The 24,182-nt window shown below is 47.3% G+C and overlaps 1 pseudogene; it reads left to right on the top strand.

The window, feature by feature from the left end:
• The first annotated feature begins 1,340 nt into the window (after nt 1-1,340).
• On the top strand, nt 1,341-13,778 carry LOC139317592 (uncharacterized; annotated as a pseudogene).
• The last annotated feature ends 10,404 nt before the right edge of the window (nt 13,779-24,182 follow it).

Raw genomic sequence — 24,182 nt, 5'->3', positions numbered from 1 at the left:
GAGGAGCGGTATAGAAATAAAATTATCTATCTATCTTTTTTTTTTTTTTAAATTTGATTTATATGCCGCCCTTCTCCGGAGACTCAGGGCGGCTTACAATGTGCTAAGCAATAGCCTTCATCCTTTTGTATATTTATACAAAGTCAGCTTATTGCCCCCACAACTGGGTCCTCAAGATCTATCTATCTATCTATCTATCTATCTATCTATCTATCTATCTATCTATCTATCTATCTGTTTGCTGCCTTGAGTTACTTGTAAAGTAGTAAAGGTGGGATAAAATTCTAATTAATTAATAAAATGTGTATGGCAGACTAGTTGAAGCCATTGTACTGGTGTTTCTGGCAATCAGAAACTGTGGTTCTGAAGAAGCTAGCAGGCCCAAGGAAGGGGAAGGCAAATTTTGCCTGTTGAATCAACCAGGTCACTATTGTTTGCCCTGATAACTGGTAGTTCTGGGTATCAGCAATGCTTCTTTTATTGCCTGCTGTCTAATCCTATCAAAATGCCAGCTGGGGATACCAGGAATCAGACCTCCAAACATATTGTAATGCTGTACCTTTTCTTCAGTATGGTTTTGTATTTAACCGGGCACACAAATGCACTGATGACCCTTGAAAGGGCTTTGCAACAGATGGGAAGTTTCTGCCTCACCCTATTGGCCCTGCACTATGGATTTTCTAGCCATGACTGGACTAAGGGACAGGCTCGTGTCATGCACCCAATCTTGAGGCCTCATGCTTCCTGTGGCTGGGCCCAACCCTCCCCGCAGCTGCTTGTCATTTGCAAAGCATTTCCTTCATTTCTGATGGTCAGACTTGGAATGCCAAGGGGGGGGGGGGTGAACAGTATTCTTTGGGATTTGGAAAGTCGTCTTATCATAGATTTACAAAAAGGACATATTAAATTAACGAAGCTGTTCCTGAGAGGAAACAAAGAGAAAACGGTAAGAAATTAGTTTGTGGGACGTTATTTGATGGGATTTAAGATCAATCTATTTGATCAGGAGGAATTCAAATTGGAATTATTTGATCAGGGTTAATACTGTATATATGTTGTGATTTCTGATAGCTATTAATGGATTTCTTTTTTATTAGAACTGAACAGGGTTGATTTGATTTAAATCAAGTCAATGTAAATCACGATTTAAATCTTGATTTAAATCACTAGTAAAAAGGCTTGATTTAAATCAACTCGATTTAAATCATAATTTTTAAAGAGCAACTGTCATCTCTGTCCCACAGCGGCTCTTCCTCTGACCCGCTGTTGACTCACCGACAGTCCCATTCACTTTAATGGGATGGCTGGTGATGTGGCAGTGACACAACAAGGTGAGGGACATGGCGGGCAGCAGGTGAGTGGATGCCCACTAACAGGTACTGCCATGATGGATCTGAAATGACAGGTGCTCTTTAAATGTAAGGACTCATTCTTGCTGGTAGTTAGAATCTTTAATATTATTTGTAAACAAAATGAAGGTTTCCTATTTAGCTTGCAGAGCTTGGATTCATTGAATGACTTTACCAAAAATGTAAATATTGCAGAATATACAGCCTCATGCTACATAACTAAGCTCCATTTCATGCTGAATAAACTAAATTATTAATGTATCTTAAATAGAAAACTATATTTAGATAGATTTTTACTCCAAAAGCATTTTATTAAAATAAATTTGATAAAAATAAAAAAAATCTGATTTTTAATTTGTTTTTTAAAAAATCATCATTTTTATCCACCCTGGAACTGAATGATGAGGCTTTAAAGATCTGTTTATAAATGGGGAGAAATTTCTTTTCCTTCTCAAAGAAAGTGATAAACTGGAATACAACACTGATTTGTTAGATTAAGGTTAAAATATGATAGATTACTATTTCTGATAAGTCTTAATAGACTTTTGCTGATTAGAAATGAATGATTAATTTTTATAATAAAAGAGCCATGATGGTGCAGTGGTTAGAATGCAGTATTGCAGGCTAACTCTGCCAGGGGCGGGTTTCAAAACCTGTTGCTACCGGTTCACTCGTGGGCGCGCGTGCACAAGAGCACAAACACGCAGGTCCAGGCGGGTGGGCAGAGCTTCCCGCTGCTGCTACTGGTTCGCCCGATCCGGGGCGAACCGGTAGCAACCCACCACTGAACTCTGCCCACAGCCATAGGTTCGATCCTGACTGGCTCAAGGTTGACTCGGCCTTCCATCCTTCTGAGGTCTGTAAAATGAGGACTCAGATTGTTGGGGGCAATATGCTGACTCTGTACACCACTTGGAGAGGGCTGTAAAGCACTGTGATGCGGTATATAAGTCTAAGTGCTAGTGCTATTGCTATAATGTGATTATTGATAAAGGATGAGATATGGAAAGAAGGTATCTTTTTTAAATTGCAATATTAGAGAAAGCGTTAAATTACTGAAGTTGTTTATACTTGCCCAGAGGAAATGAGGAGTCATCTTTTATATATCTTATATATCTGTATTAGTCTTTTATCTTTGTTATCTGTAAACTCTAATCAAAATTGTTTTTTTAAAAAGCCCTTCTTATGTATCCAGTTCATTTGGGTTCTCCTCATTTCTTTCTGATCATACTTCCTTTCCTGGCCTCAAACCATTATGTGCAAAGAGTAAATACCTTCTATGAAGCAAGAAGGAAGAGAATTAATTGGGAAAATTTTTCCAAGAAGGTGATTTCCTCCACCTACTCTAAGATTTGACTTTCAGGAAACTCACGGAAGATGGTGATACAGGGGTGTCCACAAAGTATGATCAAAAAAGCCAAAATGGCAACCACAAGGGTGCAACAAAGCTGTGCCTGTTTTTTTTTTTTTGTGCATCACACATGAGAAAGTACAGGTAGTCCTCAACTTGCGATCACAATTGAGCCCAAATTTTATGTCGTTAAGTGAGACATTTGTTAAGTGAGTTTTACCTCATTTTACAACTTTTTTGCCACAATTGTTAAGTGAATCACTAAAGTTGTTAAATTAGTAATCCAGTTGTTCAGTGAATCTGGCTTTCCCATTGACTGCTTGTCAGAAGGTCACAAAAGGGGATCACATGACCCTGGGACACAGCAATGGTCATATATATGAACCAGTTGCCAAGAGTCTGAATTTTGATCACACGACCATGGGGATGCTGCAAAGGTTGTAACTGAAAAATGGTCATAAGTCACTTTATTCAGTGCTGTTGTAACTTTGAACAGTCATTAAATGAACTGTTATAAGTCAAGGACTACCTGTACTGCATGGATTTCTTTGAAAGAAGATGGAGCCAAGTCTTACAAACGTCTGGAAACTATAATCCTGTTTCTCAAACCTTTCTCCTTAATGGGCAAAGTGTGAGAAATGACAGTGATCACTCTGTTGTTGTGAAAGACCACTTAGCCTATGTGGCCTTTGACTATGGCCCAAAATCACAAGAATAAAACTCAAAGCCAGGAAAAGAAATACAGAAACTGCTAAAGGTAAAAGAACACCATCTTTTTTTCCTCTTCTTTTCTTCCCCTAATACAGGGGTGTCGAACTCAAGGCCCACAGGACAGATCCGGCCTGCAATGTGGCTAGATCTGGCCCACGGGGCTGCCCTGGAGACAGCGAAGGACCGGCCCCCGGCACCTCAGCTCTGGCCCAGGCCAGCCGGGCACTGATCTATAACTTGATGACAGCCATCCGGCCCGGGACACAGCCAGCCTTAGATCTGTGGGGCTGCCCTAGAACCAGTGAGGGGCCGCTCCCACCCTGCCCCCTGGGCGAATGCAGAGGAGGCAGCAAGTGCTTATGGGGACTGGCGTCCCTGGGGACCATCTTGCCCCGCAGGCTAACTGCATTCTGAGTGCTTCCCTTTCACTGAGGACATGCGCGCCACTTACTGTGTGCACGCCCAGGGGGCTGGGCCAAGGCATCAGGGCGGTCTCTCGCTGGCTCCAGGGCGGCCAGGGGGTCGGATCTAAGGTTGACCGTGTTCTGGCCTGGATGGCCGCACTAAGTTGTACATCACCGCTGCGCCCACATCAACACCTCCATGTCCCGCTGTCCAGCCTGGCCACACAGCCCCCTTTCACTGGGACCATCCCACCCCCATGTGGGAAAGCCATGGCCAGCGGCAGCACTGCCAATCTCCCCCTCCCCTAGTCCCTTCCTGAGCATGGAGGAAGGAAGGAGATGAGAATGAGATGGAATGGGACCTTTAGGGGCATGGTGCTTCTGCCTGCCAGCGTGCAATGGGCGATAGGCAATCACAGGGGCTGTGGGGGGGACGCAGCAGGCGAATGGCGGTGGCGTGCAGCTTCTGGCATTGCGGGGTGGGGGTGGAAGCAGAACTGCCCTTTCAGCATCAGGCATAGAGTCAGTCCAGGTGTGGAGGCAATGGAGGGGAGGGTGGACAAAAAGGGAAGCTGCTTCGCAGGTTTTTTTTTTTAAGCTGCCATAGGCTCCGGGCAAAGGCTTCCCATTTTGACCCCCCTCCCCCATCGTTGCCTCTGCGCCTGACAGGCCTCTGCGTGGTTCTCAGCTCACCTCTCCCAGACCCGTGCATGTGTTTGTGTGTGCGTGTGCACACGCATGGGAGTCTCCCTCTCCCTTGCGGCCCCGCGCTGTGACATTGGGGAGTAAAAGAACAGGAGAGATAAGAGAAGCTGGGATGGGAGCTTCTTGCAGCCTTCCACGGGGCTGGGAGCAGGAGCTGGGGGAGCAGGGTGTGATGCGATTGGTGGCAGGTTGGGGGGGATGTGCAGTCCACAGTATCTTGAGCACACACCATTGAAGTGGTAGTAGTGGTAGTAGGTGAGAAAAAGAAACACGCACTCCAAAAAACAGCTTTCATTAGTTTGCAGCCTGCCATCTCAGAAGGTCTGTTGAGGGCGCGGGTCTGCAAGGAGTGAGACCAGAGGTGGTATTCAGCAGGTTCTGACCAGTTCTGGAGAACCGGTAGTGGAAATTTTGAGTAGTTCAGAGAACTGGTAAATACCACCTCTGACTGGCCCCGCCCCCATCTATTCTCTGCTTCCTGAGTCCCAGCTGATTGGAAGGAAATGGGGATTTTGCAGTAACCTTCCCTTGGAGTGGGGAGGGAATGGAGATTTTACAGTATCCTTCCCCTGCCATGCCCACCAAGCCACACCCACCAAGCCATGCCACGCCACGCCCACAGAACCGGTAGTAAAAAATTGAATCCCACCACTGGGTGAGACCCCACTGCGCGTGCGCACACACACATAAACACACAAACAAACGTGCACGGGCTGGGAGAGGTGAGCTGAGAGCCACGCAGAGGCCCATCAGGCACAGAGGTAACAACAGGGGAGGGGTCAAAATGGGAAGCCTCTATCCACCGCTGCCTGCCTGTTGCCAGCTCTGCCCAGAGCCTCTGGTAGGTCAACCTGCAAATAGCAGCAGCAGCCCCTTGTGTGTGGGGGGGGGGGGACTCATGAGTAGAGCAGGACTGGCAAAGTGACTTAAAAAGTGAGCTCATGCTTTCAGTTTCCAATCATCATCATCATCTGCCTATCCCAGGTCCTTGGCGATAGAAGATGGACGAGCCCATCCCCACCTTAAACAGATAGGAAAACATGATTCAATAAAATAATAATCATTTCTTTAGTAAATAAGCCCCTAGCACAAAAGCCACAGAATAAATGTTCCCCAGAAAGAAAAAAAACCTGCCTGGCTCCCAGCCAAGTCAAATAGCCCCAGGTCAGCTGGGGAGCTTAGCTAATGGCAACAATGTAACCACTTGAGAAACCAGAAATATGCAGCTGGAAAGCAGCCCTTTCGCTTCCAGCTAAAGCAATCAATACTGAAAGAAGCTATACAAAACACACAGAAACTCACTGGATTTTCATCCCCACTCCTCCCCAGCAGCTAGGATTAACCTCTTCCTTTCTGAATGACCAAAAGAAATCATCCCATCAAAAGACAATGATTAAGCACCATTAAGAACCTCTAAAACTCAATAGCTAGGAAGGGTATAAAATCCGAATACCTTGCGCTCTATCAGTCTAGCTAGACCGGAACCCATTGCTGAATTGTCACTTGTTCTCTGGCTTCAAAAATGAAACTTCTTTCTGGCAGCTTGCTTCCTTGTCTATTTGTCCTCGAGCACTGACAGCTTCATCCCAGCTGCAGGAACTGACCTGGGGGAGAGTTCCTCGCCAAATTGGTAAGGACTCGATAGGTAGACCAAAATGCCTAATCCAGTCTGAACATCTGGCTGACTGTGCGATGATCAATAATAATAATTTATCAAATTTGAATGCTGCCCGACTCTAGATGGTTCATAACAATCAAAGAAAGTGCAATAAAACATAAAAGATTGCAAATGTGCTGAAGTACAGGAATGGTGGATGGGTTACTTTTGTCAAAATTAATTAATTTTGGTTTACGAATTTGTTCTGTTACCTGAACTCTGGTGTTCTGTGTTCTGTTTATCACCTCAGCTACTTTAAAATGTACTGATTTCAGTTCTGGGAGTTGAAGTCCACAAAACTTATGCTGAGGTTGAAAAAACATTGGACTAAAAGGAAATTGGTGACTCTTAAACTACTTTGTCTGTGGTGTCTTTATGCCCACATTTAAAAAAAAGGATTGAATTTCATCAAGGTGGTTGGAAAGCTGTGAGGTATGGACATATTGTACAGATTACAATTAGCAATGGAGGTTAATGTCTCAGTTTCTGAATCTCTGAAAACCCAACATTGTTGACAAAGATGAGTGCCTTGAATGAATGTGTTGGGAGGCTTCAATCTGAGACATTAATAGGCAGAATAATTCATTGATGGCCATTACTGTAGTATATTCAAATAGTGTCTCCATGGGAGAAGATTGGCACACACCTGAACTTGGATTTTATGACAAAACTTCCTGGTTCATCATTCATCATCACACTGCCTAGACCCTAGAGCAGTGATGGCAAACCTATGGCACATGTGCCATAGGGGGCACTTAGAGCCCTCTCTGTAGGCACGTGTGCTGTCGCCCCAGCACAGAGTTCATCAGCGTTTGCCGATTGGGGCAGCCCCGGTGGGATCAGGCATCTTGTGGGGCAGTATAGGGGGTGGGGTCCTCGCCCTGGCAGAAAGTGATGGGGGGGGGAAAGAAGAGCCTGATGGAGCTGGAGCTGCAGAAGCGGAGACCAATGTTTACATCTGTCAGCCTCAGCTTTGCCTGCTTCAGCTGCCATAAGAAACGGGGGGAGGGACCAGTTAAGGGGGCGAAGGGGGGGAAGATTGCAGGAGGTGTCTTTCCAATGCAGGAGGTGTCTTTCCAATGCAGGAGGTGTCTTTCCAAGAAACGAAACTGAATCTCCAAAGGGGCCAGCTGACCAACTGCCCTACATTCCTGATGAATGACGTTGCCAGACGTGATGCCACCTGACCTTTGGGAGACCTTTGGATTGGATGATGGTCAATGGACACAGGGGGGGGAAGAAGTTTACTAGATGCTATTTCGTGTGTTTTGCTCACTTCCAGCTTTACCTGGGTTGCGATCATTTCATATTCAGTAAAAGTACTAATCTCTTTTAAAATATTGAGTTTGGGTTTTTCTTTCCTGGATATTGAAGGAAGCACACCTGACATTAAGTTGGAAGTCACATCCAGTCATCCCGGACAAAAACCGCGGGGACTGTAAATCCAAATTATGTCAGATCGAGAGAGTGATGGAGAACAAATGTGGGCAGCGAGTTCAACTGCAGCCGCCCTCCAAGCGGAGAAAGAGAATGTGGAATGGTTGGAAAAACTCTGATTAGAGCTGGAGGAAGCCAGATGGTCAAAAGGAGTGGGGAGGCTACCAGACTGGGGGGAGAACCCCCGAGGAGTGACGACTTCCAGACCCCGTAAAAAGGAGGCAGTGTGGATGCAAGAGCAAAAGGAACGTCTCATGATGGAACAAGCCTTGCAGCTTATCCGTGATGTGGAAGAAAGCAGAAAAAACCGTGAGTCTTTTGGAATTCCTGTGGAGAAGGGGGGAGAAGGCCCCAGGGGGGAGCCAGAAGAGACAGCCTGTGGGGGAGAGGAAGATTTTGAGGAAGAAACATCCCAGGCTTCGTCAGCTCAAGGGAGAGATGCAGCTGGCCAGAGAACCCCAGCCTTGCAGCCCCCCCCTCGCAGACGTAAAAAGCCAAAAATCCCCCCCCCCTTCCTGGGAAGTATGATGGAAATCCGAAAACCTTGGGATTTTTCCTGACCCAAGTGTGGAACCACATGCAGGATTGGGGGGAGGACTACGTATCAGATGCTGCCAGAGTGAGAAGTGTCACGAACGCCTTAGAGGGAGTAGCCGCTGAGTGGATGGTGGTTCTCCACAATAACAACTCCCTCTTGCTGAGAAATTACAACCAGTTCATGGGGGCCCTTAGGAGGCGTTTTGAAGACCACTTAGCTGAACGAAAGGCGAGACTCAGGATGAAGAGCATCCAGCAGGGCCGGAGACCGGTGGCAGAGTATATCCAAGAGTTTCGTGAACTGGCACCCTATATGACAGGCTGGTCAGAAATGGCTCTTTTGGAGAGTTTCAAAGATGGTCTGAATGAAGAGATATATCGAGACTGTAGAAGTATGGGGGTCCCCGAAGATTTGCAGAGATGGTACATAGTAGCTGAGGATGTGGAGATCGAACTGAGACGGAGCCAACTCCGAGGAGGGCATATGGGGGACCAGTCATCTTCTTTCCACCGTAAGGGGGCACCAAAGATGGATGGGGGGAAGGCCGAACTCAAACCCAAGTCAAAGCCCTTCACCTGTTTCAAATGTGGGAAAGAAGGACACCAGGCTGCCGAATGCTTCTCCAAGCCACTGCCAAAAGCTGCCGGGGCCGGGCTGAAGAAAGGCGACAAAATACCCGCCAAAACCCGCGGCACCGCCCTGAAAGGAGAAGTCGTTGAGTTCGCTCCCCGACATCCGGGTGAGTTGGGAACTCCGACCCACGATGAAGACAGCGAGACGGACTCCGACTCCGACGATCGGGTGAGTCACACGGAAAAACCCTTGCTCATCCCCGTAGAAGTAAGGGTGCCATCCACAGGGGCCCATGCGCAAATGTTAGCCCTATTGGACTTGGGGTGCACTAGGTGCATAATTAGCCCCAAGGTGGTGGAGGAAATGGGACTGAGACTAAAAACTTTAAAAAGACCCATTGCATTCTGTCAATTAGACGGGTCGATTGCAGGAGGGGGCCCAGCTAGTTTTATGACCGAACCCCTTGAATTGCAGTTGGGGAATCATGTAGAGAATCTCAGATTTATTGTGGCCCCTGGTATGGAGAGACCCCTCATTCTAGGACTGCCCTGGCTTCAAAAATGGAACCCACGGGTGAATTGGAAGACGGGGTCCTGCGCATCCACACGGCAGAACCGAATCCGGGGAAGGAAGGCCCCCCCTTGAGGGATGACATAAAACCAGAAAGGGCGGCAGTAGCCATTGACTATATTGAGGGAGAAGAGAAGATTCCAAAGGAATATTGGGATCTCAAGGAAGTCTTTAGCGAAAAGGCATCGGATGCTCTGCCTCCCCACAGGGCTACCGACTGCACCATTGAAATACTCCCTGGGGTGAAGCTTCCCAAACCAAAAATTTACCCCATGACACCTCGAGAATTGGGGGAATTGCGAAATTTTATTGACAAGAACCTAGAATGGGGATTCATCGAACGAGCCAAACCCAAGGTGGCGGCGCCAGTAATGTTCCGCGAAAAGAAAGATGGATCCTTTCTTTTGGTGGTCGATTATAGAAATATCAACGCCATTTGCGTAGAAAATGTCTACCCCCTCCCACTCATGAAGGACATGTTAGCCCATTTAGGGAAGGGGAAAATTTTCACCAAACTTGATTTAAGAGAGGCATACTACCGAGTGAGAATAAAAGAGGGGGATGAATGGAAAACAGCATTTAATTGCCCACTGGGATGCTTCCAGTTCAGAGTGCTCCCTTTTGGACTACAGGGAGCCCCTGCTGTATTCATGCAGTTGATCAACGAAGTATTGCATGAGCACCTGTATAAGGGGGTGTTGGTCTATTTGGATGACATTCTGATCTATTCTGACAACATGGCCGACTATGTAAAGTTGGTGCGGACGGTCTTGAAGAAACTCAGAGCGGCTGAACTCTATGCCAAACTTTCTAAATGTGAATTCCACCAAGACAAAATCGACTATCTTGGATATCGTATATCGCATGAGGGAATAGAGATGGACCCTGAAAAGGTTCGGGCAGTGTTGGAATGGGCTGTACCACGCACCCGTAAACAGTTACAGAGCTTCTTGGGGTTTGCTAACTTTTATAGACAATTTATCCCCTCATTCGCGAAAATCGCACTACCAATTACAGACTTGCTAAAAACGAAAGGGGAAGTAAAGCCCAAACCCTCGAAACCACTAGAATGGACTATGGACTGTCAAGCCGCTTTCGAAAAATTGAAATGGCTGTTTGCGGCTGAACCAGTGCTCAAACACCCAGACATGGAACAACCTTTTGTAGTACAAGCTGACGCCAGTGACGTAGCTGTAGGAGCAATACTCTTGCAAAAGAATGAAAACAGGGTATTACAACCCTGTGCCTACACGTCCCGTAAACTATCAGAAACGGAAAGGAGATGGGCCATATGGGAGAAGGAGGCTTTTGCAGTTAGATGGGCGCTATTAACATGGAGACAATTTTTAGAAGGAGCGAAGCACCCTTTCGAAGTTTGGACTGATCACAAGAATTTAGAGGCGTTAAAAACACCACGCAAACTGTCACCAAAACAGGCTCGTTGGGCCCAACATTTCAATCGTTTCAATTTCACCCTACGTTACCTTCCTGGTGGAAAGAACTTCATGGCGGACGCACTTTCCAGATTGCCTCAGTACAACAGCATCAAGAAGGAGGTGTTTCAACCTATGATCCCCTCCACACAATTGGCAACACCTGCTACTACCAGAGCGCAGGCAAAAACCGAGCCAGAACTCTCGGGTGATTTACTCAAAAAATTGCGAGAAGCGCTAGAAACTGACGAGTGGTTTAAGAACCACTCGAATGAATGCACGCTTCGTGACGGACTAGCTTGGGTTGGATCGAAATTGTATGTTCCGACCACATTAAGAACAACCGTATTGAAATATGCCCATGATGCCAAGGCCGCAGGACACTTTGCATTTGTTAAGACTCTACATCTTGTTAAGAGGCAATTTTGGTGGCCTGCACTCAAAAAGGACATAGAGGCATATGTGGCTAGCTGTCCAGTATGTGCCTCGGCTAAAAGACCTCCAGGAAAACCCCCTGGATTACTGCAAGGTGTGGCCAGACCGAATGCCCCATGGAAGGAAATATCTATGGATTTTATTGTGGACTTACCAGAGAGTGAAGGCTGCACTGTCATTTGGGTAGTAACTGATTTGTTTTCCAAACAAGTACATTTCATCCCTTGCTCAAAGATCCCTTCAGCAAAAACCCTTGCAAAACTATTTATTCGGCAGATTTACCGACTACATGGATCTCCAAAAAGAATAATTTCTGACAGGGGTGTGCAATTTACTTCCAGTTTCTGGAAAGAGTTTTTGAAGTTGATAGGCTCCGCCCAGGGGCTGAGTTCCAGTCACCACCCTCAAATAAATGGGGCCTGTGAAAGAACCAATGGGGTTCTAGAACAATACCTGAGGTGTTACATAAATTACCAACAAGACAATTGGGTAGACTTGTTGCCATTTGCAGAAGTGGCATATAATAATTCCATACACAGTAGCACCGGTTTCACTCCTTTTAAGGTCGCATCGGGCCAGGATTTCATACCCATTCCCGAGCTACCACAAGATGATCCCCAGAATCCCTCTTTGATGGATTGAACAATTAAAGAGCACATGGGCAGTAACTCGGAAGGCATTAGATGAGGCACACCGGGCCCATAAGGCGCAAGCTGATAAGAAAAGGTCCCCAGCTCACATTTATAAAGTGGGTGATAAAGTCTATTTGTCTACTAAATACTTACAGACTACCCAGAAGTCAAAAAAGCTGGGCCCTAAGTATGTGGGACCATTTTGTGTGATTAGACTGATTAATCCAGTAACAGTTGAATTGTAATTGCCAAAAACGTTGAGACGTATACATCCTGTATTTCATGTTAGTTTATTAAAACCTGAACACTCGTCTCCCCTAAGGGCTGACCAAAGCACCCCTCCAGTTCCCATTCTCATAGAGGGGGAGCAACATTTTGAAGTTAAGGAAATCTTGGACTCTAGGAAACACCATGGTAAAGTCCAATATCTGATAGCCTGGAAACATTTTCCTTTGTCTCAGGCTGAATGGGTAAATAAACGGGATGTCCGAGCTCCCAAGAAAGTACAGCAATTCTATACCAAATACCCAGATAAACCATAATTATTGTATATATTCTGTTTCTCTCTCTTTTCCTTCCTCTTATCTAGGAATAATGTCTCTTCTGCAAGAGGGGCCGAATGTCAGCCTCAGCTTTGCCTGCTTTAGCTGCCATAAGAAACGGGGGGAGGGACCAGTTAAGGGGGCGAAGAGGGGGAAGATTGCAGGAGGTGTCTTTCCAATGCAGGAGGTGTCTTTCCAATGCAGGAGGTGTCTTTCCAAGAAACGAAACTGAATCTCCAAAGGGGCCGGCTGACCAACTGCCCTACATTCCTGATGAATGACGTTGCCAGACGTGATGCCACCTGACCTTTGGGAGACCTTTGGATTGGATGATGGTCAATGGACACGGGGGGGGGGGGAGAGAAGCTTACTAGATGCTATTTCGCGCGTTTTGCTCACTTCCAGCTTTACCTGGGTTGCGATCATTTCATATTCAGTAAAAGTACTAATCTCTTTTAAAATATTGAGTTTGGGTTTTTCTTTCCTGGATATTGAAGGAAGCACACCTGACAACATCAGGTCTTCCAAATAGTCTCCAAGTTGAAGAAGAGGTAGATGGGGATTCAGCCAAAGAGAAAGAGTTGAACGGTACAGCTAGTGGACAAAAGTTAGTGATGGCTGTGGGGGAAGCTGAGGATAATTTGGAGTTGGTTGAAGACATGTCCATCAACCAAGAAGGAAACATACCCAAGCAAAGAAAAGGAAAGGAAAGAGAGCCAGTCAGCTCAGTTAAGTGTGAAGAATTCAAACATATTTGTGCTGTTGGAATAGAAGATGAACCAATGATGGTGAAGAGAGAAAACATGGATTTGGAAAGGAGGGATGGGAAGAGCTTCTCCTATCCGAAGAAACGCTCCACCCATTTAATTGCTATCCCGATCACGAGCCCAGAAATCCAGGAAGCTGCAAAACATTTCCAGGAGGCTCTATGTGCAGTCAGCTCAGACTTTGCTCCCTTCTGTGTGCCCAGAGCTACACTGCATGTCACCCTTTGCCTGCTGCACTTTGGATAGCCCTGAAGAAATCCACAAAGCAATGATGGCTCTGGAAGAACTTCAGGCTGGTTTTCAGTGACTGCTGCCCCCAGTCTTACTTCTCTCCTTCTTTAACGTAGTCTTTTAATTCACAGGTTTTGTATTTGGCACCAGACCCTGTACCCCAATTGGGAGCCCTGGCTCAAAGTCTGGAAGACGCCTTTAGTAAAAAGGGCTTGACTGTGATTTGCCCTCCTTCCAAAAGCAAGTTCCATTTGACTGCTGTGAAGGTTCCTCCTAGGAAGGGAATGCTACAGCTCCCATCAGGTTTGACTTGGGCTGCTACGATGGAGGATTTAGGAGTACAGGCAGTAGAGTCCATTGGTTTGTATGAGGTAGGAAAAGGCAAAAGAACCGATCATGTGTATGTCATCATACTGAAATTGGATCTATATGGAGGAAGTTGAACTTAATGGGAGATGCCTTCCAAATGAATGTCTACTCTTACAGTGGGTAGGGCTGGGCAAGTGGAAGCTGTGTGGACTTCAACTCCCAGAATTCCCCAGTAGCATCTGTTTGGAGCAACTCTAATGGAAAAGTTGATCAAAACAGGGCAGGGAAAAAAAGAACAGGAGCATTGCAATAACACTAATGATATTTTTTGCCTTGATTTAAACATTAATAATGCACAATAAATGCATGACATTTTTACAATCTCTTTTCAGATACTTTTAAATAGGGTTATAGGTATGTCACATTTTTAGAGACTCCTTTATATTAGTAATACAAACGAAGGAAAAGGGGGCTACATCTTTTTCTGAAATTGTATAATTGCTGTCCACAGATGATCCTAGAAAAGGACATGTCTGCTTTAAGGTGTTGCAGACAATTATCATATTTGTATGCTCCAAGGCTGCTTCTGATAATTAAATCCAACATGCTAACCAACCCTGAAAAAAAGACCTTGATGCATAAATGCTGTAAAAGGTGCTGCAAAGGGCTGACTGAGATACTGGAATTTATCTGTATTAAACCAAAGCCCTTTGAGGTTGCAAAGGTGGAGGAGAAAGTAGAACAATATACTGTAAAGTAACTACCTGTCTCATGTCCTCTTAATTTTTTTTGTTTTGTTTTGTTTTTTAAGGTGCTGAAAGCTAAGGTATACGGCAGGGGTGAAATGCTCCTGGTTCAGACCGGATCACCCGATCCGGTAGCGATGGAGGCAGGTGGTTCGGAGAACCGGTAGCAAAAATCCCTGCCCCCCCGCCATGCCCAGCTGAGTTGCACAATCATCAGAGGCTTTTTTTTTTACTTTTAAAAACATTTTTTCTACAACCTCTTCAGCGGAAAAAATGCTTTTAAAAGTTAAAAAAAAAAAGCCTCTGATGATCGCGCAGCTCAGCTGGGATCGTCAAAGGCTTTTAAAAGAAAAAAACCCTTTTTTTCTTTTAAATGCCTCTGACAATCGAAGCTGAGTTTTTTAAAAAGCCTCTGCTGATCAGGCAACTCAGCTTGGATCGTCGGAGCCTTTTGAAAGCATTTTTTTACAACCCCTTCGCCGAAGATGTAGAAAAAATGGTTTTAAAAGTTTAAAAAAAAATTGGCCACGCCCACCCAGTCACATTACCCCCCCCACCAAGCCACGCCCACAGAACCGGTAGTAACAAATTTTAGATTTCACCACTGGTATACGGTAGTCTCTTCTGCTCTGGTTTAGCATTTCCGATCCACAGTCCTGATAGTCATGTAGGGTTGAGAGAAAGGTGCTTTTGCTTTGTTTAGTATAACCAAATTAAATGTGCAATTTTCAGTGGTTTAAAAAAATGACCCCAGTCGTAATGAAGGCCTTTGAACTGTACTTTAGTTTTCAATCAAGACACCTGTCTCTTGATACATATATTAACATTTGGGCATGCAATACAGATCCACCTTCAAATTTGGAAAGGTGTTTCCAGGACTTCCATCTCAGAAAAAAGACATTGGCTTGCCCTGTAGATAAAAAAATTAAGGCATAATCCTCTTAACTGGTAGTAAGCTTTCTCCGTCTAATTTAATTTAATTTAATTTTAATTTTATTAAATTTGTATACCGCCCTATTCCCGAAGGACTCAGGGCGGTGAACAGCCATAAAATAAAACATATAAATACAAAATTTAAAATAGAGATAAAACAAATTAAATAAATTTGGCTGAACCATTTTAAAACCCCAATAATTTAAAACCAAATTTAAAATTCCCATTTAAAAAGAGGAAAAGTTTAGGTCAGGCCAGCTTGATGGAATAGGAACGTCTTAAGCGCGCGGCAGAAGGTACGCAGATCCGGAATCCTCCGTATCTCGGGGGGGGGAGCTCATTCCAGATTGTAGGTGCCCCCACAGAGAAGGCTCTCCCCCTGGGGGCCGCCAGTCGACATTGTTTAGCCGACGGCACCCGGAGGAGCCCCTCTCTATGGGAGCGTACTGGTCGGTGGGAGGCTATTGGTGGTAGCAGGCGGTCCCGCAAATAGCCAGGTCCTAAGCCATGGAGCGCTCTGAAGGTGATAACCAAAACCTTGAAGCGCACTCGGAAGACCACTGGGAGCCAGTGCAGCTCGCGCAGGAGAGGCGTTACATGGGAGCGCCACGTCGCTCCCATCACCACCCGCGTGGCCACACTCTGCGCCAGTTGGAGCCTCCGAGTGCTCCTCAAGGGGAGCCCCATGTAGAGAGCGTTACAATAGTCCAGACGGGAGGTGACGAGGGCATGAGTGACCATGCGTAACGAGTCCCAATCCAGAAAGGGACGCAACTGGCGAATCAGGCGGACCTGATGAAAAATCCTCCCGGTCACGGCCGTCAAGTGCTCTTCTAAAGACAGCCGTGAATCCAGGAGGACACCCAAGTTGCGAGCCCTTTCCGTGGGGGCCAATGCTTCGCCCCCAATAGTCAGCGATGGCGCCAGCTGACTATATCGGGACGTCGGAAACCACAGCCACTCGGTCTTGGATGGGTTGAGCCTGAGCCTGTTTCTCCCCATCCAGATCTAGGGACGGTGCTTTAGCTTCATGCCATGTCCAGAAGCTCCAGTTTGGTGCTGCCATCACCAGAAAAAGCAATGTGGAACCCTTAACCTCTGGGGGAGAAAAAAATCAAAATTATACTGATATTTAAGAACGACAACAGAGGCTCTCAAATGTGCCAAGACCCTCAGCTGAGAATTAATATTCTATTAATGTTCCAGCCATATTTCCTCTGGGGGACCACAGATAGGATGCTGGGCAGCCACTTACTACCCACAGGTTACCTACCTCTCTTACATATACTTTGGAAATAATTGCCTCACCTAAGCACTTGTTATATACCCATTTCCATTAGTAAGACTACTCCACACCAGAACATGTAGCTATCTATAGTAACCTTGTCAATCATTCTAATCTATGATATTCTGGAAACCAAACCAGAGTTAATGTACCATGTTAGCTCATCAATCTTCTCCAATAAGTATAAGAATAAAATACTAAAGGGATTTAGCTTTAGCAGAAACTAGCAGAATCCAATTGAACAACTAACTTCTGTATCTTTACACTTGAAATAACTGCAGAAACACTGCACTAAGATCCTTGCGTTATCCATTTCTGCAGCATGAATAAATACTAAATCTCCAAACTGTTCTACATGAAATTTGCCTGCTGGAAAAAGTAGTCCAGCTGGAACTTAAACATTCCTCTCCCATGAGACAGCAACAAACTATACTACAAACGAGTGACACAAATATGTTAACACGTTTACCCTCATTGGCAGTAGCTGAAATGTGCAAGGCTGGGGAAAAGACAAAACTTGTAATTCAGGTAGTCCTTCATTTATGATGGTAAGGGGGTCTTTGCCCATCATGGCTGCAGTTGTGATGATTGTAAAATGGGTGTTGGTCCTACCTGAACACCTCTTCTACTGGAGGCTGGGAGAGAGAATCCAGGATGGGTGTTGCTCTGTTCTTCTTCTGCCTGGAGACTGAGCACGTGATCATAATTTGCGTGGGTAGTCCCTCCTTCCTGGCCTGGTGCTCCCCAGTTCAGCGAAGGCATAGCAATGAAAGAGTGTGACCTGAAAGATATATGCCCCTCCTGGACTGTGGACCAGACGCTAGTAAGGGTGGGGCTGGATTCTCTCTCCCAGCCTCCAGTAGAAGAGGTGTTCAGGTAGGACCAACACCCATTCTCACTGGAGCTGGATCAAGAGAAACCAGGATGGGACATACCAAAATCTGCCTGTCCCTGTATCGGGTGGGTAGCTGTCTGGTCCTACATCCCCCCCATCGTATGTACTCTCTGGAGGACTCACCTCCCAAATGCCGCTTCAGCCGAAGTGTATGTATCCACTTTATAATGTTGGATAAATGGGGAAGGTGAGGACCAGGTGGCTGCCCGATACACCTCCTCAATGGAAGTCTGTGTTGCCCATGCCACTGTGGTGGCAGCGCTTCTGGTAGCTACCGACGCCTTGGATGGCTCAACCTGCGACCTGGAACACCAGGTACCGAAGGCCTTCCAAGTTGCATTGTAAATTCTGGTGGTGGACTGCCTTCTGGATGCCTGAATAGTGTGGATTACTGTAGGGGAGAACTGACTTTGGTGCAGTGCCCGCCACTCAACCGCCAGCTGGTCAGGTGGAGCCACTGAGGCTCCAGGTGCAGCAAAGCTCCCTGACTGAGATCTTGTTGTGTGGAATCCTCCAGGATCGCTCCACGGATAAGGTCACTAGGTCCGTGAACCAGGGCCTCCTTGGCCAATGAGGCACTATCATGATCACCTCTGCCTCTTCCTCCAATATCTTCCAGATTACAGCTGGGATTAGAGGAAGAGGAGGAAAGGCGTACAAAAGGCCCAGTGGCCACGGGATGTGAAGGGCATCTATTCCTTCTGCACCCTGGTACCTGCTGAAAAACCATGGTAACTGGGTGTTCCCTGGAGATGCGAAAAGATCCAGGACCGGGGATCCGTATCTGTGTGTCAGCTGTTGAAACAGTGAGGGATGCAGGTGCCACTCCGCATGGTCCACTGGCACCCTGCTGAGACTGTCCGCCTGCGCATTCAGGGTTCCTGATGTGTTCCGCTCGCAATGAGAGGTGGTGCTGCTCTGCCCAGCGACCCAGGTGACCTGCCTCCTCCATGAGGGACCTGGAATGCATCCCCCCTTGTCTGTTTACGTGTGCTTTAGCCGTCACGTTGTTGGTTAAGACAAGAACGTGATGGCCTGTGATGGAGTCCTTGAAGCTCCTGAGAGCCAGATGTATTGCCCGGAGCTCTAGCCAATTGATCTGGTGGGATCTGTCACCCTGAGACCACCTGCCCTGGGCTATCAAGGCTTGGCTGTGGGCTCCCCAAACAGAAAGGCTGGCATCCATAGTAATGGTAATACGGGACGGCTCTTTGAACAGGCAACCCTTGTGGAGAGCTGGTGAGGCCCACCAATGGAATGAGTGTCGCACCGTCAATGGGCATCTTACCCTGTCCTGCGAGTGGCTCCTGCCGGATCTTTGATGGGGCAGGAGAAACCATTGCAGCTTCTTGGCATGTAGTCGTGCCCACGGTACAATGGAGAGGCACGACATCATTTTCCCGAGCAGCTGCGACATAAGTGCTAAGGGAACCTCCCTCATTGCCACGATACGTCTGATGAGTAGCTGAAGGCTGGTTTGTCTCTCCGGAGAGAGGAAGACTTGGCAGGTCACTGTATTTATTATGGCCCCCAAATGGAGCAAATTGGTAGTTGGAACGAAATGACTTTTCTTGTCGTTTATGGAGAAGCCATGTGCCTGCAGCGCCTGGATCATGGCCCAAAGATCCTCCTCTGCCTGGACGACTGATGAGGACTGGATCAAAATGTCATCCAGATAGCACTGGACTCTTATTGGGACCAATCTCAGGTGGGCTGCCAGAGCCGCCAAAATTTTGGTGAAGGCTCTCGGTGCTGATGAGAGGCCGAATGGCATGGCTCTGTATTGGTAATGATTGTCCAGATAGGCAAAACGAAGGAACTGTCTGTGCACATTCCTGATTGGTACATGAAGGTATGCTTCTGTTAAGCCTACTGAGGTAAGGAGGTCGCCCTCGTGTGTCCTGTCCAAGATTGATTTGAGTGACTGCATTTTGAACTCCAGACAACGGTTGAGGCATTTCAAATCCAGAATCGCCCTCCACCCCCCACCCCCCGAGCTCTTTTGTATCATGAATAGAATCAAATAGAAACCCTGTCCCTGTTGTTCCAGGGGAACTGGTTCGATAGCCTGGATATCGAGCAAGTGCTGGATGGCAGCTGCCATCAGGCTTTGTTTGTCTGGGTCCCTGGATTTGGGGCATCGGATAAAGAATTTGGGGGGGGGGTGGAGAGAAACTCCAGAGCCAAACCTGATCTCACCATGGTAAGGACCCATTTGTCTGAAGTTGTGGCCTCCCACTGATGGGCGTGGAGACTGAGCCTTTCACCTATAGGTGGCGTGGCCTTGCAGTCACTTTGAACGGTGGTAAGGACGATCTCCTGCCCCTCAAAAGGGCTGCTTGCCCTGAGACTGTTGGCGACTCCTGAAGTCTGGTCTGTCAGGGTGTCTATCCTGGCGGGTAGGGAACTGCCTTTGGAATTGCTGATAGTCGAGACCCGGATCTGGGGCTCAAAAGGACTGTCGCCTATAATAAGGGGAGGTCCTTTGGTCTCCCCATCTGTAAAGGGACGGCATGGCTTTGCCTTTGCCCCTGGTTTCCACCAGGATAGGTTCCAAAACCTCTCTGAATAATTTGCTGCCTGTAAAGGGAGACGAAGCTAATTTCCATTTGTTTTTATTATCGGCCTGCCAATGCTTAAGCCAGTGGGTCTCAGCCTTCCTAATGCTGCGACCCTTTAATACAGTTCCTCATGTTGTGGTGACCCCCAACCATAAAATTGTTCCATTGACCATTGAAAATATGTGTTTTCGGATGGTCTTAGGCGACCCCTGTGAAAGGGTCGTTTGACCCCCAAAGGGGTCCCGACCCACAGGTTGAGAACCACTGGCTTAAGCCAAAACAGGTGGCAGGTAGTAATGGTGGATGCTATGGACCTTGAAGCGAATTTGGCCACATTCAATGTGGCATCTGCAGAAAACTCAGCAGCAGTCAGTTTATTAATATCTTGGGGCACCCTAAGATCTTCTGGTGGAATGTGTTCCTGCATTTGGTGAAGCCATAGCAGGGAGGCCTGGTTACAGCCAAGGCAGCCGCCTGATGGGACTTACGTAACGATAATTCAACCTTCTTGTCATCAGTTCTCAAGCAATCTAATGCATCGGTTGGAAGAAGAGCCACCAATGTCAGTGCTGCCACTGGCTTGTCCACTGAAGGAACCTGTAAAATGCCAGACAGATCTGGAGCTACGTTATAAAGCTTCTGCTCTGCTCTGGAAGGGGGGATCCCTGCCCCTGGGTTGTTCCATTGATGTTTAACTACGTCTAAAAATAATTTGGGTGAGGGAAACACCTCAGCCTCAACTGCTGGCTCGGCAAAAAGGTCATGGCCAGATCCCCCTGGGCTAGGAGCAGGATCCTGAGCAGCCTCAGATTTCAAATTTGTAATGGACCTTGCTGTTGTGGCCCCGCCCTCTGAGCCTATCCCATCGGAGGAAGAAAGCTCCGAGCATGAGGAAGAGGAGTCAGCCAGGCCTCCCTCTCCAGGCCCCTCCCCTCTGGCACTGTCTCAGGTGCCGGCCGAGGGAGAGGAGATTAGCCGGGAAACAGGTGTCTCGGATGAGAGTGAAGGAGAGACATCATTCCTGGACGCACGCCACCGAAGGCGTGATAAACGATTGCAGCAGCTCAGGAGGCGTGCTAGGGATTAGAACTGAGTCACTGGACCACACCCCAGAGACTATATAATAGAGGGTGGTGGCCAGTGATCCCTGTGACGAACAAAAATAAACCTTGGATAGTCACTAAAGCTTCGTCCGAAACTGCGGAGAGGAATATTATTTTCTGTTGGACTCTTGTACGCTGAGTATATTATCTTTCTGTTTCTGTGGAAATAAAATCACTTGGCAGACGGTGTGTATATCGCTGCCAAGTTGGAGATAAAGACCTGGGTGTGTGCCAAGTGCTTCCTTAACCCTCGGCTGGCTGTGTTTGTGTGTGTGTGTGGACGGGGACAGATCACTTGCCTTGCAAAGCAAGGTTTTGAAAAGATCTGGTTTGAAAAGGCCTGTAAAGGGAGAGGGTTCTGCCTCCATCCCTTCATCCTCAGAAAATGCCATCAGGTCCTCCTCCTCAGCCGAGGAGTCACCACTTCTGATATAGTGGGCCACAGATGGAAGACTCTGCGGCTCCATCCAAGCCTCTTGAAGTGCCGGTTGCAATACTGGAGGCTGATGGAAGGGAACCCCCTGAGAAGGTTGGGTCCTTTGCTGTAAGCCGATAGCTATCCCCTGGGTAATAGCCTGAGAGATCAGTTATTGCAGTTGATCAGGCACAACCGGCCCAGCTTCCTCCTGCAGGTGGATCCCTGAGGCCATAGGAGTAAATGAAGCTGTAGGCCCAGGACTGGAGGGTAGGCGTGGCTCTGCAAGGCTTGCAGCTTGCACGCAGGGGTTTGCAAATGCAAAGGCTTCAGCCCTATCTAAAACCTCTCCCAAGGTTGGAGAGGACGACTCCCTGGCGCCATCTGGTGACCAGGCGTTGGAAGAGGCAGGCTGCAAAGCCGATAGATCATTAAACAGATCCTCTGAGTCATGTCCCTGAGGGCGGGAAAGTTCCGCACCTCCTGTGGGGGTGGGGGGAGGTCGTTTCGCTCCTGGCTTTGTTTAGCCTTCTGGAGCCTGGCCAGTTCTTTTTCCAAAGCCCTCTGATGCCACTCTGCGTCTTTTTGGGCCGATTTGGAGGTCGTCTTGCCACTTGAAATGGTGGCCTGACTCCTTGTTGTAGCCCCCTTCACTGCAGCCCTCTGGCTGGAGGCGCTTTGCCTCTGACCCGGGGAGGCTGCAGGGGAAGTCCTCTTATCCCCTTTCTGGGTCTGCTGGCTGGAGGAAGGCGTGTGAGATGCCATTTCCTCTTCAAAGCTGGCTAGCCGGCCCACGAAGGGCTGAAGCAGCCGCGGCTCTAATTAGCGCTCACACTGCTTTTCAGTGTGCCCAGCCAACTGGGCAGGGACTGATAGCCCCCTTCCGCCCTCCAGCGGGATGACTCAGGCCTTGGCCTCGAAGTCAGCCTGCTAAGGCTCTTCCACTGAGCGTGGCAGGCTGGGGCCTCGGCTTCTGAAAGCCGGTAGAAGGCCGCTAACAGGCAAACTGGTTTGCTGGAGCAATCCCTTTACAAGTTTAACCGTTTCCAAGCTCACACTTTGCTGATCACGCCAAATGTGAAGCCGTTCGCTCAAACACGTCTCTCTGTGCTGAAGACTGAGCTGGACTGGGGAGCACCAGGCCAGGAAGGAGGGACTACCCACGCAAATTATGATCACATGCTCAGTCTCCAGGCAGAAAAAGAACATGGCAACACCCATCCTGGATTCTCTCGATCCAGCTCCAGGGAGAACAGGTTGGTCACATAAGGAGTCCCCAACCCCTGGTCCGTAGCCCAGTACTGCACTTCCGTAAATGGCACATGCACGTGTGAAACCTTCCCCTTCCCCGCCCCCACCCCAGTACACAGAGCTGAAGAGTTTGGGGACCGCTGGGTCACATGACCAACCTGATTTTACTATCTTTTTTTTGCAGTAGTTGTTAAATGAACCAATGGTTTTGTCAAAAACTGGAAGCATATGCCGTTTTTTGTTAGACAGACTGGAATGCTGCAAACAACTATCTGTGGTCCAGCTGCTGAGCACCCAAAGTTTAGTCATGTGACCTTGAGAGGATCAAAATTTCAAATCTGGTTATAAGTAGCTCCCAGGTAGGTCTGTCATAATCTTGACTGGTTGCTAGCTGACCAGTCGTAAGTCAAGGACTACCTGTATAAATGGAAAAAAAACAATGGTCACCCTTTAGAATTTCAGGGGTGAAATTCAAAATTTTTCCCTACAAGTTCTGTGGGCGTGGCTTGGTGGGCATGGCAGGGGAAGGATACTGCAAAATCCCCATTCCCACCCCACTCTGGGGCCAGCCAGAGCTGGTATTTGCCGGTTCTCCAAACTGCTCAAAATTTCCACTACCGGTTCTCCAGAACCTGTTAGAACCTGCTGGATTTCACCCCTTGAACAGGGGTACCTCTGCTAGCCAAAATGAGCCACAGGGGGCCACGCATGAGCCGTTTTTGCCCCCCATGGCCTCCTACAGCAGTCTGGTGGCCGAAAACGGGTGGCAGGGCCCCACCTGTGTTTTATATGTTTCTCTCTGAGCCTCATGCACTCTTATCTTCCTTCCAGTTGGCTGCTTTACACGATTCCTGGTTTCATCCAGTTTAAAAATATGGAACAGGCCTAATCCAAAGAGTTTGCTCACTTATCTGTGGCTGTAATGTAATTTGCTTGGTTTTGACTTACAACTGAATTGTGTTATCTCCCCCATAATGGTTTGTAAACAATAGAGTCTAGAAACTTAAAATACAGAACATGACTGGATGTAGGATACGGTGGTATGCACAAGCTATAAGATTTTTTTTAATGCAGTATGTCAGGTGAAAACGTCCAGTGGTTATTTCTAAATTGTGATTTACTTTGTAAAGCGCAAATGGCTGAATTTACAGAACACAAAGAGTCAAAACCAAATCATATTATGACTGGATAGTGTGCAAATCTGGCAGATAGAACGCAGCTTTTGTCAGGTATGCACAAAACTCAGTGAAGTCAGTGAGATTTAATTGTGTATCCAGTTGTAGTCCAAATGGACCTGGAAATGTTTCCACACAGCATGCATATTTTCTGAATCTTTCTAGACATTTAGC

The sequence above is a fragment of the Pituophis catenifer genome, unplaced genomic scaffold, assembly GCF_029215685.1.
Source record: "Pituophis catenifer annectens isolate HBS135680 unplaced genomic scaffold, rPitCat1.0.hap2 SCAF_5, whole genome shotgun sequence".
Classification (NCBI taxonomy): Eukaryota; Metazoa; Chordata; class Lepidosauria; order Squamata; family Colubridae; genus Pituophis; species Pituophis catenifer.
This window is presented reverse-complemented; position numbering and strand designations above follow the sequence as displayed.